The sequence below is a fragment of the Bactrocera dorsalis genome, chromosome 1, assembly GCF_023373825.1.
Source record: "Bactrocera dorsalis isolate Fly_Bdor chromosome 1, ASM2337382v1, whole genome shotgun sequence".
Lineage (NCBI taxonomy): Eukaryota > Metazoa > Arthropoda > Insecta > Diptera > Tephritidae > Bactrocera > Bactrocera dorsalis.
Genome location: NC_064303.1, coordinates 10,947,256 through 10,968,345, shown reverse-complemented (window position 1 = coordinate 10,968,345; position 21,090 = coordinate 10,947,256). Strand labels below are relative to the sequence as shown.

The window sequence follows — 21,090 nt, the reverse complement described above, 5'->3', positions numbered from 1 at the left end:
GGCAGCGAATGTTGTCTTGGTACGCGGATGGAAAAGAATAATCGCATAAACTTTTCTTCGTACAGCGTTTCGATAAAATGATTTGCAAACAAATTGGTTCAAGAAATTCGATTGAGGTGTGGGATTTCTTTAACTAACAGTAGAAAGCACGAAAGGTGGGAGAATGACGGAAAATATGCATAAACGGAGTAAGAAACTCAAAAGGCTTTCATTTCGTTTCCACTGAACCCCTTCAAAAAAACCAACGAGTACTTACAATAATTTGATTGATATGTTTGTATAAGATGGCAGAGTGATTCAATGTGAAAATTTCTTCAGAGATTGGATGAGTAGCTTCTAAGAGAGAAACGAACTTTAAAAAAATTTCAGATTACTATCTCAAAAACTGAGAGACAGACGGACAAATGGACTTGCCATACTGATCATTTATATATAATTTATATTTCTCTCTAAGATCTCCATCGTTTCTCCTAGATGTAAATGTACATATAAAAACGCACAAAAAAGCAAACAATGTCAATGACTTGTAGAGTTTGGGTCTTTGTTTGTCAAGAGAGCACTTCACTTCTCAATGCCTACTCAGTCAGAAGTACCACCTGTTGCCTAGACAGATATTTCGCCTTGCCATCGTTCACTACCAGACCAATTTGCTTCACATATTTGTCCAACCTGGAGAAAACAGAAACAAACGGCGAATTTTTTTCGCCAATTATACCGATTTCATCGGCGTACGCCAGCAGTTGTCCACTATACGTATATTCAGATCTGCTGCACGTATTATTTTCTCCAGCATTAAATTGAAGAAACCTAGTCATTTTCTGAAACCGCGTTTGGTATTGAACAGCCTCGAAGAGGTCCTTCCTGGTCTTGACAGAGCTTTTGGTAATGCACAAAGTCAGTTTATACAGCCGTAGTAGTTTTGAGAGAATACTAAATTCAGACATTGCGGCATAAAGGCAGCTACTTTTTATATTGTTAACCTTCTTCAACAAGTTATCAAAATTTCTTAAATTGACTTTGAAATCTAATCGCTTTAAATCTGTAATTTCTTCACATATCAATATATAAACCCATTCATTATTGAGTAAAATCCAGTACGACAAAACGAGTCACAACCGATTAAATAGTACTTCTGCGCTGAACGAACTCTGCTACACTTAAAAAAAAAATGCTTGGGTGGCTTTGTAAATAGAATAAGTATCCTTATTATGATTAATTAATTTATAGTTAACGCTTTAAAAAGTAATACCAATTTATTTTTAAACTATTTCCCTGATGTACTTTTGGCTTGAATCCAGTGCAAAATCCACCAGCACTTTATTATCTTCCTGTAACATATATGCAGCTCGTGAATATTTCAAAGCACCATACCTACGTTTGAGTGGGTAGAGTTTAAGAGGCACTGTAATAAACTGCAGTAATCAATATCACTTACATAAAAGCATAAAAGTACCAAGTACATAGACGTAGTAGAGCTTTTAAGAGAGCCTGAAGTGGAAGAGGAAAATATTCGTAAATAAGTATATAACTCGTATGTGCATAGCTGAAAAAGCAGGGAATATCATCCACTCATAAAACGTAGAAGTCGTAGTAATAAATAGTAAGGTATAATATTTAATATATAATATACGACTTCTACGTTTTTTGAGTGGTATATACAGAGAGCTATATATCTTGTGAGTAATCTTCAATAACAAGTAGTTGTAAATACACTTTTATTATTAAACGAAAAATAAATCAAAATACTTTCATTCAGTGTGATAATGAATAGAAATCGTGCTGTATTGAACTATCTTGCTAATTATAAATTTGGAAGTAGAAAAATCAACATCGTTGATACCATTTACTTTTAAAACGCTTGACAGGTCTACACTGAAGGGCTTACTACCAACGCAGTAAGCACAAACTCGTAAATGCAAGGAGTAAATATCATTTGAAAAATTTTGCTAACCTCTAAAATAGCAAGTTAAATACTTAAATCAATGTCACGTTCAATTCCAAATTTTTATAAAATGGTCAAGGATATATAGTTCAGTTTTTCAGAAATTTACTTACATAACTATAATATGTTTAGTCAAATAAAGACTTATATAGATCAGATTGAGTTGAGTTTTCAATGAGAGTAGCGGCGATTTATCATATAAATTCTAAAGCTGCACTTCTGGATTATATTCTTCCTAAATATTATTATTTCAATAATTTATTTGAACTAATACTGTTACGAAATGGTTGACTTACTAAATAGTATGTTGAACATCCACATTTTCTGCTTGTTTCATACATTCTTTTCTATTACTACTCGTTCGTCTGTTGCGATTTGTCATCATTATTTCTGATTTACGATATAATTTTCAATCTTATGGCAAGCGAAACGACTTCGGTATTGCTTGAAGAAGGAGTGTGTGATGTCTATGTATGTAACCGCTCCACGAAACATCCTGTACTTCACCAGTAAGATGGTGTAATGCTATATATAAAGATTGTGGTAGTGGACTGCTTTCACCATGCCATTTATAAAAATTGCTTAGTATTATTTTTTCAGTAGCCTTGACGAAGTTTGTGAATGCTGAAATAAATGCATTTTCAGTTTCCCCGCCACGGTGATGAATTTTCAAAAAGTTGAAAAAATAATTGAAAGGTTCACTTTTGAATCAATTTGAGCCTCAAGCAGTTGTAGTGGTAAGAGTTCTTGGTTATCGTCAACCTTCACCTCAAGACTGTGTTCAGTTCATACGCACATGTTGTTCACAATTTTTTGTCATAATGATATTCAGTTTTAATCAAATTACAACATTTCATAAGAAAGCACTAACTTTTGTATATTTTTTCTCATTTTCGTTGTTAGAAGCTAACGGGTTAGATTTCTGGCCTTACGTTTCTAATCAGTTGTTTGTCAGAATATTTAGGTAAGGGTTCAGGAATGGTGCTTTAGAGTAGATGTCATCACTTTGGAGGATTGGGGGTACGTTTTCAAAATACTTAATTTTAAGGCGATGTTTTCATAATTGTGATTTGTACTGTCCTTAAGAGGGACAACAGATTTTAAAGGGATGTTTTGAAGTCTGTCTTACGAGTGCTCTGCTCACATTAAATTTGCTTGATTTGATTAAAAAAAATGTTAAAAGATTTATGTGCCTCCTGCCTGTTTTCTCTATCATGCTATAAACATATAATTTAATTAAGTATTTTCAAACAATGATCACACTTTGAAAAGCTCATTTACAAATTTTGCCAATTACAACTCCACATGTACTTGACATTGACAGTTGCGAAAGTTCCTGCTTACGCTACAAATGAACCTGGAGTCGACTCATATTCACCTTCTTTTAGAACCTTGGTCTCATGCTAAGTATGTGTTTTTCTGTATCATTACAATAAGTTCTAGTTTTTACTTGTTTTTCTATTTCGCTTGCCATCATCATCAAGTACTTCCACTTCATTTCTTCGATATCCAGCAATGACAGAACAGCAATGTGGCAATGCGATTGCGTTTTCTTCTTCTTCATTTCCATTTTCATCTTCAAGAAATTGGCACGTGCTGCTGTTATGCTGAACGGAATTTTTGTTTAATTTTTTCTAGTTTTGGTATTCGTCTTACTGGCTCTTCATGTTTATCAAAGCTTGCGCTTCGTTCGTACTTACTTCCTTCACCAATGGAGTTTGCCTGGTTATTGTTGGGCCTGCCGATATTCAATTGTGATGTGCGTCGCGTAAATGTGATCAATGGCTTACGTGATATTTTTCTGCTATACAAATACAAGCTAACTCCGAATGTAAAGTTGCTGCGCCTCTAAAACTTGGTATAAAGTGCTGCAGGCAACATGCACACGAAGCGGAGTAAGCGGAGTACGGAAGTGCCCATTCCTCTGCAAGGATTTGGAGTTCGTAGCTCGTAAATGATACTTTGGATGACTTTGAAGTGTGATTGCACATTTTGTCCATATGTCTGTATATGCTAATATTTATAGTATTTTCAAGTTAGAATTGATTATTATTATAATTATTTAGTCATTGATGATTAAGCTATTATATATTGATTGATGAGAACTTGTGTGTATCTTCGGGTGCCAAATTAAAAAATAAATAGTCTAGAATTGTGATGCATGTAAAGTTGAAAAAAAGCGCTGGTGAAGAAGCGTTGAATAAACAGCAACGCTCAAAACTTGTAACGAGACAAAATGTTAAATGAAGCAAAGAAAAAGACATTACGGATCTTGTCACTAATGTAAAATACGTTTACGAAGAATCCCATTAAATTTTGCATTTTGGCTCGATGTCAAATAAGGTGTATTGAGTTTTACTTTAAATATGGTCCTTTCGGATTGTTCATTGTTGTAATTGGCTTGTTAGAATTTTTATCACATCGATTAGTTCATCTCATTGTTCTTTCTTAGGGTTGGACTAAGAATATACATATCTTTTCTAATCGATTATACCTCTCAAAATTTCCACCTCTCCTTTTTCTACCAACGACTGCGATCATCTGCACTCATCACTTATTTGATTGGTGGAGATATTTCGTCATGTCATCGTTCGAAACAAAGACGATGTAGCTGGGCGCCTTTTCACACTAGCGACAATGGAACTAGTGATTATAAGTATTGTACAAATGTCACCGATATTTATATGATCTAAGGAATATCGCAAATATAATATGGTGTTATCGAATTCAGCTAAAACTTGTTTATCATGATCTCAATTCAAATCATGAATCCTTCCCTGACCGAAATATTTTTCTCCTCGGTTACTCTCAAAAGCTGAATTTGACAAATCAAACGTGCTTTCACCAGGGCCCAAATCTATAGCGGTCTCCTCGTAAATATATCCTTCGAAACGTGGACCTCTAATGGTCTGAGCATTACCATCACTGGTCACTGGGTATGGGTTCGTCGTCACAACCAAATGTATGTTTTTTTTATACTACTATCATTATCATCACCAAGTCGTTAGAAAAATAGGCTTTTCATACAAAATATATGAATATATAAGTGATCCCAAATCACGTATAGCATACTCCCTATATAAAACGCTATTACTTTCTTATTAAAAGAGTTATATACGAAAAATTTTGACAGCTTCTAACCATATTTATAGTCTGCTCAAATTAAGATCGAATTGGACTATCCAAACTCCAGCAATTCAATATCAAACATGAGTATGGGCACTGAGTGCCCACTGACGATTCTAAGGTTAACATATGCTGGTAGGAAAAAGAAGATTTCTTGTTAGCTAGTACTGCTATAATTATAACGCCAACACTCACTCGCCTTTATTTTCTATGATTTTTCACTTCCCTTCTTTACAATAACACTGATGACCGGACATTTGTCATCTCCACAAATGTGCTAGCAGCCCACCGAGCAAGCAAACAACCCACATTACTCCGTTTTCATAAAAGAACAATGGGACTTGATACCATTTTAGCGAGTTTGTTGTAGCTGTTATGTGTTAATTCCCAGACCGCGCTCGTTTCCCTGTCTGTTTACCTTTTAGCCAACTTGTAACCCGTCTGTCAACTCATTTTCCATGCAATTTGTGTCCGCGCAGCGTCGCTTAGCTGCGACAGTTATTTTTGTTGGTTTGTGCGAGCGCTATTCTCATTGCAGCTGACCCAGTGAAAACATTTTTATTGCATCAAACAACTCAACAACAGCAAAAGTGCTCGACTCGCACTACAGGCGTCCCAACACGAAACACTGCAAGCTCGTTGAATAATAGATGCTTTGATGACCTCATTAGTCATGTGATTCACTAAAGTGGGAATAAAATGAATTTTTCATTCGGTGTTAATTAAGATTTACTTATGGGCTAAAAAAGGAGAGAGTGGAATTTGCTTAATTCGAGTATAGCGCCTTTTGAAGTTGGAGTCACAACGTTCCCGAATAACCACTTAGGCAATCCCCTGAAACCAAAACACCATGCGAATGTTCCACAGTTTGCTTAATATTTTTGAATCTACGATCATTTTTGAATCTAAGGAAGCAGTCAGAATAAAAGAAACCCTCATCGATATCCATTGGAATCGGAAGTGGCTCAAGTGAAATAGGTATGCTATAGTTGCATAGCGATTAAAGCTTTTGATGATGACAACTTAAAAAAAAAAATTGTTTTAAATTTTTCTAAAAATGTTTGATCGTTAAGGCTTCCCTCGTTGTAAAAGAAAGAAGTCGTTTTTTTTTCTCTTTTATTAACTAAGGGTGAGATTGCGAATAAAATTGTATCTTCTATTTAATACCATCCAATTGTTAACGGCGTTTCTCGTATTCAATTTGAAATTTCGTCTATTATTGTTCTATGTTATTGTTGATTGTTTCTTTAGCCTTCAGTTGCCTCAGTTAGGAGTTCTGTTAATTATTTTTGTTGACCATCATTGCGTTAAATGATGCTGCTTGCCTACACCTTTTTGAACTTGCGTGTTTTTGTTATTGTTCCCCACTTTTGTTCTTTCAAAACTAGAAATTACTATATTTTGTTGCAAGATTGCGTTTTTGTTCTTAACGCCAGTGAACTTATCAAATGAACCACGTTGAAGTGGACTCAGGAGTACGCGAACATGGTTGATTTGCTTTTATGGTTCTTCGTTTTCTGTATCTTTCATCGAATGTTGTGTAAATTGGCTAAGATTTTCCAGTCAGCTGAGTTTGTTCTAACAATACTTTTTCAAAAATGATTTATCGATATATTTTTGTAAATCAATTTTGTAAATATCGATAAATCGATAGTTTTTGGAAATTTAAAAAATTGATTTGTGTTTACCTGTTTAAAAAATCGTTAAATATAAGTCACCTTTAATAAAGATGAATTAAATAATTAATCCTTTTCTTTGTGTAAAAATCGACAATATATTTCAGGGAGCTATATATTGATATTACTAAAAATAAAAATTAAATAACTAATCGATATTTTTATTGAAATTTTAATGATATAAATGAATAATTAAAGGACATAAGTCCTTGGAGTTTCATCTAAAAATAATCGAACAAAAAAAATTAGATTTATAAATAGATAATCCCAGGCCTGATCGAAGGATTTTTTTTTTTTTCAAAATTAACAAAATGGCGGCCTCACGAACTTTTTGTTCTAAATTTGTGTGAAAAAAACAGTTAATTGGTCTTAAAGAATCGAAATCTTCGAAAAAATAAGAATCCTTCGATCAGGCCCGAGTTTATTATGTATTCTAAAAGCTGTATAAATTTCATTAAAATTTACTGAATGGCTTACAGTTGTCACCAGTTAAAAAATATAGTTTTGAAAAAAAAGTTTCACACTAGCGCTGTGAAGTGCCCGAGCTCTCTTTGTTATTTGTAGAATAACTCAAAAACTATTTATCCGATCAACGTGAAATTTTCAGAGAATATTTTTAAGATATTACACTTAACGAACATGCAAAAGAAAAATTATTTTTTTTGAAAATTCTAACTACCCCTAACCCCTTAAGTAAATCTAAATGAAAAGATTTGATTATCACGATCCCTATCACCTTTCACACATTTTGGTTCAGTTTTTTTTCTACGTATCAAAGCACACACCACATTGTTTTCTGCCTCGGTTCTCTAGACACTCATGATGCCAGTTGATGGTTTGGTTATTCAGCTAATTCCATGGCAGTTCTGGGCTATTGGAGCACTTCATTGTTAGTTTTTACTATCATTGCTGTTTTCTATTGTAATGTTTGTAATGTGGTTGTTGTTGTTGCTGGATGGTGTTGAATAGTTTTTATTGTTGTTGTTAATGTTGACTTTGTTTAGATTGCTGTTAAGAATTGTTGCTTACGTTTGCTACTGAAGGCCCCTTGCCATTTATTTAGCCATCCGTCAGCCGCTGTGTCCTTCACGTTGGTACAAACTACAAGTAAGTATGTTGATAAACGCAGATGTTGGTTATGTTGATGATGACGGCGATGCATTATGGTTGACTTTTGACCGCAGTTCGTTTGTAGTATTTATGTGTGTGGTGAGAGATTTTTATACTCTTGAAACATGTTTCTAAAAAGTATAATAGTCTTGTTCAGCTAACGGTTATCGCCTGAAACTAATCCTATTAGATATAGGCTTATGTATGTATATATACATAAATGATTATATTGGTGAGACGAGTTAAAATCCGGGTGATTGTCTGTCCGACCGTCGACCTTGCGAATTCCTTGGCAAAAAACTAATGCGGAGTTCGGAGTGGCCTTAATTGGACCACCGAAAACAAAACTTCCTGGACCTGTTCACTTATCGTCCACCTCCTCTTCGATAGCGGTACAAAAAATTCGTTATCTTTCTTGTACACTTCTGGATACATACAATATTATGCTTTCTTGAAAGTTCTCCTTCTAGGTTGAAGACTAGACTTCACCTTCCCGTAATTTAGAGGTGAGACCACGTGGTTGGTGTTATCGGGATTTTTTATCTCGTATCGAATAAAACCACCAATTTCAAAATAATCGCTTACCCGAAAGCATTTATTGAAAATTTCGTAATTTCGTTTTTAGTCAAAAAAAAAAAATTTTGTTATAAAAATGAACATCTCTACATATAGATCGTAAATGTATTCAGCTATTCATTCTGTCAATTTCATTTGCAATTCGCAACCAATTGTACTGCAATCGAATTCAACTGCAAATTTGTAATTACGTATACGCCATGGCGTACGCATCGTGCTTTGCGCTTAACGAAGTTTTCATTGCTTTCGATGCTGCCAACGCTGCTATCATCAACGCCATCGTTAGCCAAGGCATTGTTATGTTGGCAATAATTGCTTCTACTGTTGTAGTAGTTGGTGTTGTTGCTGCTACACCATTGTTGTTGACGTTCATCGATTTATAATGAATTTACCGCTGTGTTCGTGTGTGTCTTGTTGTTAGGCAGTTTCTGCAATTTGGCGCAAATTTGTCTCACTAGTTAACGGCCTTCTAATCCGAACACTTTTCACCGTCAGCGCTTCAGTCATACCCATACAACCACGGCTGTTTTTATTCTTCTGCCGTCATTCCATATTTTCGCTTCGTTTTCGATTGTTCAATTTCATGCATTTTTTCTGATATTTTCCGCTGCTTTTGATGCTTGTAGCGCAATTTGATGATAATTTTTATACTCTCGCAACAAAGTTGCTAAAGAGAGTATTATAGTTTTGTTCACATAACGGTTGTTTGTAAGTCCTTAAACTAAAAGAGTCAGATATAGGGTTATATATACCAAAGTGATCAGGGTGACGAGTAGAGTTGAAATCCGGATGTCTGTCTGTCCGTCCGTCCGTCCGTCTGTCCGTCCGTCCGTCCGTGCAAGCTGTAACTTGAGTAAAAATTGAGCTATCATGATGAAACTTGGTACCGGTATTTCTTGGCTCCATAAGAAGGTTAAGTTCGAAGATGGGCAAAATCGGCCCACTGCCACGCCCACAAAATGGCGGAAACCGAAAACCTATAAAGTGTCATAACTAAGCCATAAATAAAGATATTAAAGTGAAATTTGGCACAAAGGATCGCATTAGGGAGGGGCATATTTGGTCGTAATTTTTTTGGAAAAGTGGGCGTGGCCCCGCCCCCTACTAAGTTTTTTGTACATATCTCGGAAACTACTATAGCTATGTCAACGAAACTCTACAGAATCGTTTCCTTTAGGCATTTCCATATACAGTATACAGTAAAATGGAAGAAATCGGATAATAACCACGCCCACCTCCCATACAAAGGTTATGTTGAAAATCACTAAAAGTGCGTTAACCGACTAACAAAAAACGTCAGAAACACAAAATTTTACGGAAGAAATGGCAGAAGGAAGCTGCACCCAGCCTATTTTTAAAAATTGAAAATGGGCGTGGCGTCGCCCACTTATGGACCAAAAACCATATCTCAGGAACTTCTCGACCGATTTCAATGAAATTCGGTTTATAATATTTCCTTAACACCCTGATGACATATACTAAATATGGGCGAAATCGGTTCTCAACCACGCCTTCTTCCAATATAGCGCTATTTTGAATTCCATCTGATGACTTCTCTGTATAATATATACATTAGAAACCAATGATCATAGCGGAATAAGACTTTACTCAAATACGGATGTGAGCTGAGGTATCCCTTGTGGAAAAATTGTTGTGATCGGACCATAACTTTTCAAGGTCCCTGATATCGAACACGAAGAACTCAGTGCCCAACCTAACCTAACCTAATTTTTCACCGAAAATATCGGTAAATCTCTCAGATTTTAATTATAATTAATTTTACAGCAAAATAAAAAAATATGTAAATGACGGATAATGAAATCTCGATTATCACTTTATCGTGCGAGAGTATAAAATGTTCGGTGACACCCGAACTTAACCCTTCCTTACTTGTTCTTTTTTTTATTTATTTTCCACTTTTGTTATTTCGCAAACCGCTATTTGCATATTGAGCGTTTTTGATTTGCATTTTCCAAATGAGACCGAAATTCATTATTGCCAAATTTTTCATACTTGTCAGTTTCTAGTAACAACTTAGTGGAAAGTGGAGAGTCAACGGACCTGTAAATTAATCCAATTGTAATTGCTTAGTATTTTTTTCATAGACACAGCAGTCAGTTGGCGTTTAAGAACCACGAATAGAAAAAGAAGCTTCTAATTTTTAACCATGATGCATAAAAAAATATAATACACATTTCTAAGTCTAAGTATATCATAAATCAATCTACTCGTCGTTCAAGCAACTATAAGGCAATAATGTAAACGCAATATGTAAATATGCTTTCGATACGATATCCAATATGAGGAACCAAAAAAAATTAAAGTATATTGCTCCAGGGGCTGTTAAAAACTAAAAAATTTGATAGTTAAGGCGATGGTTCAGCAAAAGCCTTACTGGGATTATTATCTATTGCTTACGTAGTATTTAATAATTTCTGTTACACATTAAAGTCTTACTTACAGGTAGTAAAACATTTCAAATATCACTAACTCAAATTGAAAAATATTGGAAAAGCAAAATATTCCACATTCGATAGCTTAATGCCTTGTGTTGGTTGGTCAGCAATTATGGAGTGTGTCATCCACTTTTTTTATATAACTTTTTGGCCACTCTTTTACTACCTTGCATTACTTTTTATTGCGCTTATACTGAACCAAAAGTTTTCCACACTCCATTTAAGCTGATCTGTCGTTTTGCAGTTAACAAACTTTTGCTATTAGCTAAAATGATTTGATTCGTTTACACGCAGAAACATCTACTTATTTATATATATAGAGTACAGTTTTTTGTTTTCTGTATTGATTTCTGCAACAATTATTGTCTATAGTTTAGGATATCTAGCTGTGTCTGCTCATAAATGTATGCACTAGGTTTTTTCTTAAGCTCTACTTGCGCCTTACTAAACTTATGTATTATCAACTTAATATTTTATTTGCACATAAATTTAATTGAAAAACTTTGCCGACTAGTTTTTGGGTTACTTTTACAGCCGTTGGTGGAAATATATATATCATAAGATTATTGAAATATATACCTTAGGGTGTTTATTTTTTGAACTATTAATTCTTTTCAGTTCCCGTCACGAAATTTCCTTGGAAATACCCAAAAAAAATTCCCTGAAAATTTTAGCTCTTAATATTAATATTAAGAAATATTAAAAAATCTATGAAAATTGCATACAGCCTTACTTAAAAACCCCAATGTCTCGAGAAGTATTAAGGATAGCGATTTTGATCTCGAACCTTTTTAATAGCAAATAAAATTTCCTACAAATTTGTTATGTAAATTTTTTTTATAGCTTCTGCCATTTACGAGATATATACAAAAAAATGCGAAATTCTTGGAAAAATCGGGTTTAGATCCCCGAACTACCTCGCTGGTGTGAATTACGACTTTGTTGCACTGGACACTTTTGTAGAGTGAACAATTCTGAAAAATATGCGTCTAAAGTCAAAGCGATGCCATAAAATACCTCTGATCTGTAAGAATTTAAAGATAAAAATTCACGATTGTAGTGTATTTTCTATGGAAACTTTTTACAGGCCTTGGTCTAGTTCTTAATGTTAATATTAAGGGCTAAAATTTTCAGGGAATTTTTTTTTAGGGTATTTCCAAGGAAATTTCGTGTCAGGACTGAAAAAAAATTAATAGTTTAAAAAACAAACACTATAATATACATACATCTATTTGCACGTGTAACTAATTGGTTGACCTGGCAGGAGCCTTTTTCGTCTATCTAACTTCGACATCACACTTATGTGACCGTTTAAAAAAATATTTAGAAATAAGTAAAGGAAAGCTAAGTTCGGGTGTTACCGAACATTTCATACACTCTCAACTTGCAAGGATTAAAGCCAGAGTCATACCTTCAGGTACATAAGGCTTGTTAGTTTTATGGGGTCTAGGGCGTATTTTCACCCGATTTTATTCATTCTAAGCAGAAATATGCACCGTTTTAAGAAAGACATGCGCTCTTACGCGGTGTAAACTCAGCCGGAAGTTCGAAAACAGGACATTTTTCAAGCCATTTTTGATACACAATTATATTGGTTGTCAAAAAATTCTTGCGGTATTTTCGCTAGTTGGCGCTGCAAGCGCGTAGTTCTAGTTTTATTTATCGCATCGGGTCATGCTATACCTTTTTGGAAACACGTGTTTGATTGATTGTTGCTTCTTTTAATTCGTTCGTGAGTTATAGCGTTGCAAACATGGAGCAAAATAAAGAGAAAATACGGCATATTTTACACTACTACTACGATAAAGGCAAAAATGTATCTCAAGCCGCCAAAAAAATTTGTGCAGTTTATGGACCCGATACAGTTTCCATTTCCACCGCACAGCGATGATTTCAACGTTTTCGTTCTGGTGTAGAGGTGGTCGAAAATGCGCCACGTTCCGGAAAGTCTGTCGTCGAAAATTGCGATAAAATCGCTGAATTGGTCGAAAGAGACCGGTATAGTAGCAGCCGTAGCATCGGTAAAGAGCTGGGCATGAAAAATTCATTTCAATTTCAATAAAAAAAAAAGAAAAAAGTCAATAAAAATATCGCAAGACTTTTTTGACAACCCATAATTTTATACACTCTGAAAAGGATTTTCTCTGAATGACAATTATATACCTCATTTACTGATCGATATTTGCGATTAGAATTCAGCTATAAGAACTGGAGGCTTGCTTGAGCCATTTCGGTTCGATTCTGGCAATTTAGTCACACCTCAAATACTCTATCTATTATAGTAATTTCAGTAAATTAGTAAATGTCTGTAAATACTTGTACATTGACACCCTAAAGTTGTCTCAAAGCCTACATATGGTAGATATACCCTACTTTACTTGGTTTGGGTATATCGAATTCGGAGATTCTTACCTAATTTAAGCTTAAATTACTGGACTAATTCGTGCAAAAATATCAAAGGAAATTCACATACCAAGTTTTGTTGAAATCGGTTTGGCGGGTTTCGAGATATGTGGTTTTACCTTAAAATGAGCAATGCTACTTATTCACTTTTAGTCTCTGATTTTATTGCAAATGATTTATAAATACATTATTCCATGAAAGATTCTTGTACAATAGCAATTGTTTGCTAGGTTTTCTTAAATAAATATTGCTTATTTCAATACTAGACATACAACTTAACTTGAACCGTCAATTTCACCACAATTGGCTTGCCTAAACGTAGAGAAAATGTTATGTTACTATAATGAAATATCTTAATTTGTGCGCTCTCTCCGTCGGCTTGCATATTCTTCATCCTCTGTGTCTGCAACACACATATGAGGCTAATTTCGATCATTCACTTACAATCTAAATCTTGCTGCATGAGTTACTATTGCTAACTGAACTGTTGTGCCTTTTGACTTGCTATTTGTCTGTAATCATCTCGTATGTGGATCTAAGTGCCCGGGCGGCGGCTTGTACATCCCTTCCTTTCCAACGTTTCGACCGCACGTCAATTTATGTTTACAACTCTAATTGTGGCCATCGGAGTACAGACACTTTGAGTGATTGTGTCAATCAGTTCGATTTAATTTTTTTTTTGTCGCCTTTATGGTTTATTTACGGATTTTTCTCTGGTTGCTGACACTGCTGCTGTGTTTATTGTCATTATTGCTGATAGCAATCGATTTTCGAATTTAGTTAATTTGGGATTCATCGCCTTCCTTTTCTGTTGTTACATGCAGTATATGGCAACTTAATTGCGAACACTTTGCTGCGCCACCGTCTCTTTTGTGTTTGCTTTTCTCTATGTTTATATTCATAGTCTACTTGTTGTCCAATAAAGTGTTTAATATTCTGTAAATTCTTCTTCTTTTTGCCTCTCTTTGCTAGACTCGACCGTCTGCTCTGCTGGTTTTGAAAGTTTTATTGCTTCCTTGCTGACTACTCTTACTCGGAACGCCTCAGGAGCTTTATTTCTACTATTTGGTTTGGTTTCGGTTTTATTGGTTTACTCCGCTTTATTTGTTTTATTTACTTGGTAGTGGTAATGGACTATAGAAAAAGTTAACATTTAGTTAAGCATCACTAAATCTGTGAGTACTGGAATGCTTGAATTGCTTTTAACCAAATTAATTAGAATTCGGGGTTTCGTGAGAGTTTTGCTGGTTGCTTTGGTGTTCTCTCTTTCTTGGTTTATATGCGTGAACCTTGACCAATTTATATGAAAGGAATTTCAATTTCAGTTTAATTTTGAAAACAAAAGCATTTTCACCTCGTGCTCCAAGTGAAAGTAGATTTTAATGTGAAACAAAATACTTACATATAATAAAGTTAATATACGAAGAAAAACGATATAACAGAAACCACTCATATTGAAACCAAATTTATCTTTTAGTTATAAAATGGTTATATAGTGGTTATATCTGAGAGCGGAAGCTTTTATGCTACATATATATTTGTAATATGATGTAATGGGCCGCAAGTTATAAATTACACTCGACTTCGACTTTCGACTTTTGTGTTGACACGTTATTTATTTTTTTGAAGTTATACTTCTTATACGACGCCGGAAAAGGTTGCGATAGATTCTGGTTGCGCAACCTTCCATATAAAAGTAACGCAAAGTTGCGCAACCTCGCTCCATCCATATGAATGTAACGCAACCTTGTCTGCGAAGATGTGCGAGCAGCAAGGGAAGCGGTGACAATCGGCGATCGTTTGTTCGTTTCTTTCGGCACAGCTCGGCCGACACAACAACACAACACAATGTTCCATGCTTATGCTGTTGCTGTTTTTGTAGAACAATGTTTAAATTTTTGGTTGGTGACTATTCACATGTGTGCGCATATGTATGTTTGTATGCTTGTGCATTATTGAAGTTATAGTTCTTTTTCTTTCGTTTGCCTTTCTGCGAATTCTCAACTATTTTACCACTGATTTTACCAATGAATTCACAGAATCATTTCTGTGCTTTTGGAAATAGACCCACGATGACGAGGTATATCGTTTCATCTGAGAGCGTGAGATTTAAGGAATTCATTTCTAATTTTGTCTTGTGGCATATTAGAAATGTTTCTTCGAAAATCGCTCGCTTACAACGGATAAAACGACTTCTGAGTGGTGATTTTAATGAATAAATTCCTTTTGGTTGAAATACTCTGCATTGGCTGTTAAAAAGTTAAGACTATACTTCTCAGGGCATCACAGCAATGTTATGTATATGTATATTGCTGTGATAAATTTATTGCGAAAGCAAATGTTCTACAAAGTATGTATATTTCTATACTTAAACAAAATTATTAGAACCATCGTATGTTTCTTGCATGCATAACCAAATCATACTTAAGTCAGCGCAACCTAAGTGTCAATGGTGGTGTTGGTGGTAAGCGCCTAGAATGTCACGATGTGAACACTGGTTCGAATCTCAACAGAATTTATTTTTAAATTTTTGCTTACTAATAGAAATTAATAGAAATTAAATTTTAAAGTGTTCTAAATTAGCAATTGTTATTACAAATGGTATAATAAAGCTATAATATACAGCGGATTCCAGGTTATGTGGTGGTAAGTTTCTCTTGAATATTTCAATTGTCCGTAATAGATGCACCTTGTGCATTAAACTTGTGCTCTTGAAATTAATATCAATTAGATTGGCAAAAATTTTAATGTTTTGATTTTAAATTGATTTTACAGTAGAAAAAGACAGTGTAGCCCGTGTTTAAAAGGAGGGAAAACAGTACAATATTATCGTGAATACCGAGCACGAAAGAAAGCAGAGCGGGAAAAGGAGAAATTGGAAATGATAGCTGGCAGCCACCCGAGGAAGAGGAAAACAGCTGAGGAATATCAGAGAGCGCGTAAAAAGATTCAACGTCTGCTGTTTCATCAATCTCTGCGGGAGCATCTATAACTACTGATGAATCAACGATCGTCAATTCACCGATAACTGCTGGGCTTTCAACGCGTGTTGATGGATTACAAAAGATATATGGTTACGCTGCATATTCCCTTCCGCAACGAAGAGACAGAACTTCTTTCCGAATTAAAATTCCTTCATTTAGACTTTGCTTTATAAAATGTGCATAATAAAATTATAAAATGTGAATTTAAGTTTTCTTTCATAGAAAATGTTTTTCTTTTCTGAACACCGCTAAGAAGTATAACTTCTTCCGCGCGTAGGGACTCCACGCACCTTTTTTTAGAAAAGCTTGTATATTTTGTGGATTAAATAGATTTACGATAAAGAAAACAAGATTGATTATTTAACTGTTCCGTTTCTAGATAGAAGCACTTTTCTGGATCACTTTCTTACTGTATTAGGTATCAATATATATACATATGTAGTTTCCCCCACCTATTTACCTTTCAGCCAGAATAATTGGTGGAAAGTTCTCTGCTTTTCAAATGAATTGTTCTACGTTTGTAGATCTGTATAGTTTTGATCTAATAGCGTTTGATATTTTTAAAAGTTTGGACTTTCAAAAATATGACATTGGAAGGATTTTTCAAAATTCGACTTATTTTCGGAGATACAGCCGATTTTGTGATGTGGCGTCTGTGTTCTCTATAATTGTCTCCAAAACTTTAAACGCGTTTTTCTCGAAACTACTTTTTTGAGGTGGTTGACATGCTATCTCAAGATTTGGTATATATCTTCTTTATGTGATGCTCTATCGTGTCTGCCTTGGATTTCCAAAAATTTTGATTTGAAGTATTTTTAAAAAATTCAAAAGTCGAATAAATCGGGTAAAAAAAATTATTATTATTATTTTTTTTTTTAAATGGTCAACCCAATAACGAAATCCTTACTAATGAAGAATCCTCTTGTTTTTTGTGTTTTAGATCTCTACAAGAGTTGAAATCACGTCAACCAGGTCGCATCGTTTTTTTGAAGCCCTAACTCTACCGGCCCGTATCTCGACGAATTTGATTTTTTTTACTTCCAAATTTTTTTTATGTTATTAAAAATGTTTTCCATTTTTTTTTTTATTTTAGTTTAAAAAAGCCTAAAATTCATGCGTCTGGACCAGAATACCTCCTTAATTAAATTTTTGACGTTCAATTTACTTATAGTAGTAATCTACAGACTATTTGTGTTTAAAACACTTAATCACCCACGTTTATCGTCACCTGTCTAGTCGATTAACTTAATGGTTATTTTCTTTTTCTTTTATGATCGTGTTTCATATTCTTTGTCGTTTCAAAAGCGGTAGCTTAAAATAAATTGCTTACACCTAGGGGACAACTAGGCTACTTGATTGTTCCACGAATCAAAAAAAAAGGAAAATACTCAAACATAAAAGCGCCACTATTATGAATTTCCCCATCTTGCCTATCATCGTTAATGATTCTCTTGATAAATGCACAATATAACATGGCAGAACATAATCATTGTAATCACTTTCCTGCTTCGTTGCCGTCATCTAAGTCAACGAACGTGTTTAAAATTATATCTTTTTATATCAGACAGTAAATATATCCAGGAAAATTGATGTAAAACTTTTTTGGTTGTTGCTTTTTTTGTCGTTTCAGGTTATTATGTCAATTATGAAATATTTTGGGCTCTCTCGTGGGTATGTATATATGAATGTGTTTATTTGTTCAGTTAATGCTTTTAAATCCCCAAAGTAATCCACTCGCTATTGATGCAACTAAATTTGCATAAAAATGTTTTATACCCGATTGTTAGGGTAATTTGTTTGTTACCCTTCTTTGTTGTGGCTGTTATTCCTACTTTTGGTTGAAAAAGGTAGCCAACTTAATAAGAGATCCCACAAATTGTGGCATAAAATATAACTAGATAACTAACATATTACCCGAAACTCTAGTCGCCATTATCGCCATATTTTTTCCTCTACTTTACTTTAAAGTAAAGCTAGCGGTCGATTGTCTGTGGTCACCAATATCGCGAATAAGCAATAAATATAAAAAACTGCTACAGAGAGAATGAAGTTTTTCCCTCCTCGTTTTGTCGTAGAAATTGGTTTGCTTCATTCCTTTTTCTCGTTCTTCGTGTTTATATTGCCATTCGTTCAATAATATGTGGGCTTAGTGGCATTGTGGAAAGGTTTATCTGTGTTAAGTTATATTGGATTTTTACCGTTTTTAGTGTTAAACCTTCAGCGGTGGCAAAGGCGCCTTATTCTGCTGATGTTACTTTATTTATTGGTTTTTTTCTAAATATTAACCGCGTCTTCGTTAATTCTGTTAACGATAAATTGGTTTTAGAGCTGCAGTCTGCCAATAGTTTTCGTGGATATTTACGGAAGAATTAGATAATGAAAGTTCAAGCTCTGTTGTAAGTAATGCTTAGCAGAAAGAATTATTAAAAGTCGTTTGTGTGCAAAGTTTGCATTAGAGATAAAGGTATAAAACAAGAAATGCTTAGAAATACCTGGCCGTTCTTTCTTCACTGTCGTGAATGTCAATTTTACGTTTTCATTAAAGCAAGTTTTCAAACTTAGGTTGGTTGCCTCAAAATATAGTCGACTGCGTTAGAAAACCTTTATAAAATTATGGTTTAAGCATATTCCAGTCTTCTACGAATATAAGGTACTGCATACGTACTTACTAACAGATTTGATATCTATTCTCAAAGTTTCCAAAGTTTACTTAATTGTAATTGTAGTTTTAACATATATTTGGACTTCGTTATCTAAAGAAATAACACTTATTTTACAGATAGAGTCTTAAATTTTTTTTTTAATAAAAAATTATTTTTTTAAATTACCAGCTTTTAGATGATTCTTGTCTTTATTAATTTTTCACTACCTCCACAAAACTAGAACTATTATTTCTTCACAATTCCAAAAGGGTTGATATTAGCACTAGTACTCAAAAGGAAACAGAGAAAAACAAAATGAGATAAAGTGCAGGATTCATTAGTGTACATATGTATATATTTACAGATAAAAATCCAGTTTTGTGAATTTTTAACTAATTGGCACATAAACAGCTTTTTGCCAGGCTAATGGTAGTTACTTAGGATGTACTTACCTAACTAGTTAATTTTGGGTCGCGTTTTAGTTAGTTACGTCACAGGCTTCCCTGAATTTTATTTGGCCATATGACTGCGGATAAAATTTCACCTACAACTTTTGCAGAAATCAATAAAAAAAAGAGAATTTATATTTTGTAAGTGCTACGCTGGTCACCACTGCTTTGCAAAAGTGATAATTTTAATTTTTCAAAAGTGTGCGAAATGCCACAGTAATCAATCTTAATTTTCTGAAGTTTTACCTTTTTTCTTAATGGCTAAATTTGTATGCTTCGTTTGTCTTTGGCCTGTTATTACTCTTGCCGAACTCTCCTCTTTTACGTCATGCATTCCTTGTTTCTGCCAGCAGATCCTTTTTGGTTCGATGGTTAAGCGAATTCCTCTAGTTTTATTTGGAAAAAAATCAGGTGCAAAACGTGACGTGCTACAGACTGAAAACTTTTAATGCGCTAACTTTGGACAAAAATCAACAAAAAACACACACAATAATACAATACAAAACTTACAACTTAACCGTACATATATAATAGGACATAGTATATACATATAACACACCTACATATGTATAAGACAAAACCAGAAGCAAAGTTTTGACTAGGTATGCCCAGTGTACAGGTATGCGCACATTACCGTATATTGTATTAGCAATTTTTGGAACCTGATAATAAAAACAAGATTCTAAAATAAAACAAATTAAAAATAAAGTTTGGACTCTGGATCGCAATTCTGGCATTCTTTTTACTTGGGAACATTCTTTCTACTTTGAAGGGCTTAAATGACCGAGTGCGTGCGGGATTTTCTTAACGAGCATTGAAGGATGTCCGTCGGCATATTAGTAGACGAACCATGCAACTCTGGTACGTGTTTTGAGGATTTTGTTTTGAACTATTTTTTTGTTTCGTTTGAATTTGCTTATTTTGATATTTTGGATGCAAAGAAATTCTTATTGGAGAATATGATTTAAAATGGTAGTGCTATTGCGAATAGTTTTCAAAATTGCAAATTACTTGGATGTCACTTTAAAGTTTAGAATTGTTTCACAGAAACAAAAAAAAATTAAGTGATTTTTGAACCAATCGTTTTTTCAACTTTCTTAGGCCCAATGATTTTTAAAATAGTTTTTAACCCAGAAAAAGTCTTAATATTTTTGTCCACATTAGTCTTAAGTCAGCATATATCAACTGCCTGTGGCTTGTCTGTGTCGTGCGCTTTCCTCGCCTTGGGGCAAGTGACTGATACTGCCATGTTACCAATTTCCTGCCATTGCTGTTTGCTTGCCGTGTATTTCTGCTCTCCCGATGGCTGTCGCCTGGCACACATGACACTTATTTCAGTGAAGTTGTCAGCATGGCGTTGAACATAACAAGAACACCAGGAATGATACTAGTGATATGTACAAGTGACACATCACAAACACCTTTGCCACCACACACACTCATATCTACATATTTTGCATGACTAATACAATTCAATAACTCATACACACGTTTCAATTCTTGGTGAAGATTAGCTTGCAATTTCTATTGTTTTTCGAATTTTTTCCTCATGTGAGTGTTGAAAGACTTTGAAATTTAGTATGCCAACTGGAGTGTTGGTGCTCTGATTTTTTTGTCGTTGGAGATTTTTTCATTGTATCAGCGTGATATGGCATCGATATCTTTCTGTATAAAAATTCATAACACAGTAAAATGTGCTCTTGAATCTCTTCGAGCTACTCTTTGT

General features: G+C 34.3%; 1 protein-coding gene and 1 pseudogene across 1 annotated transcript in view; both read left to right on the top strand.

Annotated features, from left to right (window-relative positions):
• LOC105222168 (protein madd-4) overlaps positions 1-21,090 on the top strand; it is a 315,454-nt gene that overhangs the window by 51,330 nt on the left and 243,034 nt on the right. The window lies entirely within an intron of this gene.
• On the top strand, positions 15,317-15,493 carry LOC125775912 (small nucleolar RNA U3; annotated as a pseudogene).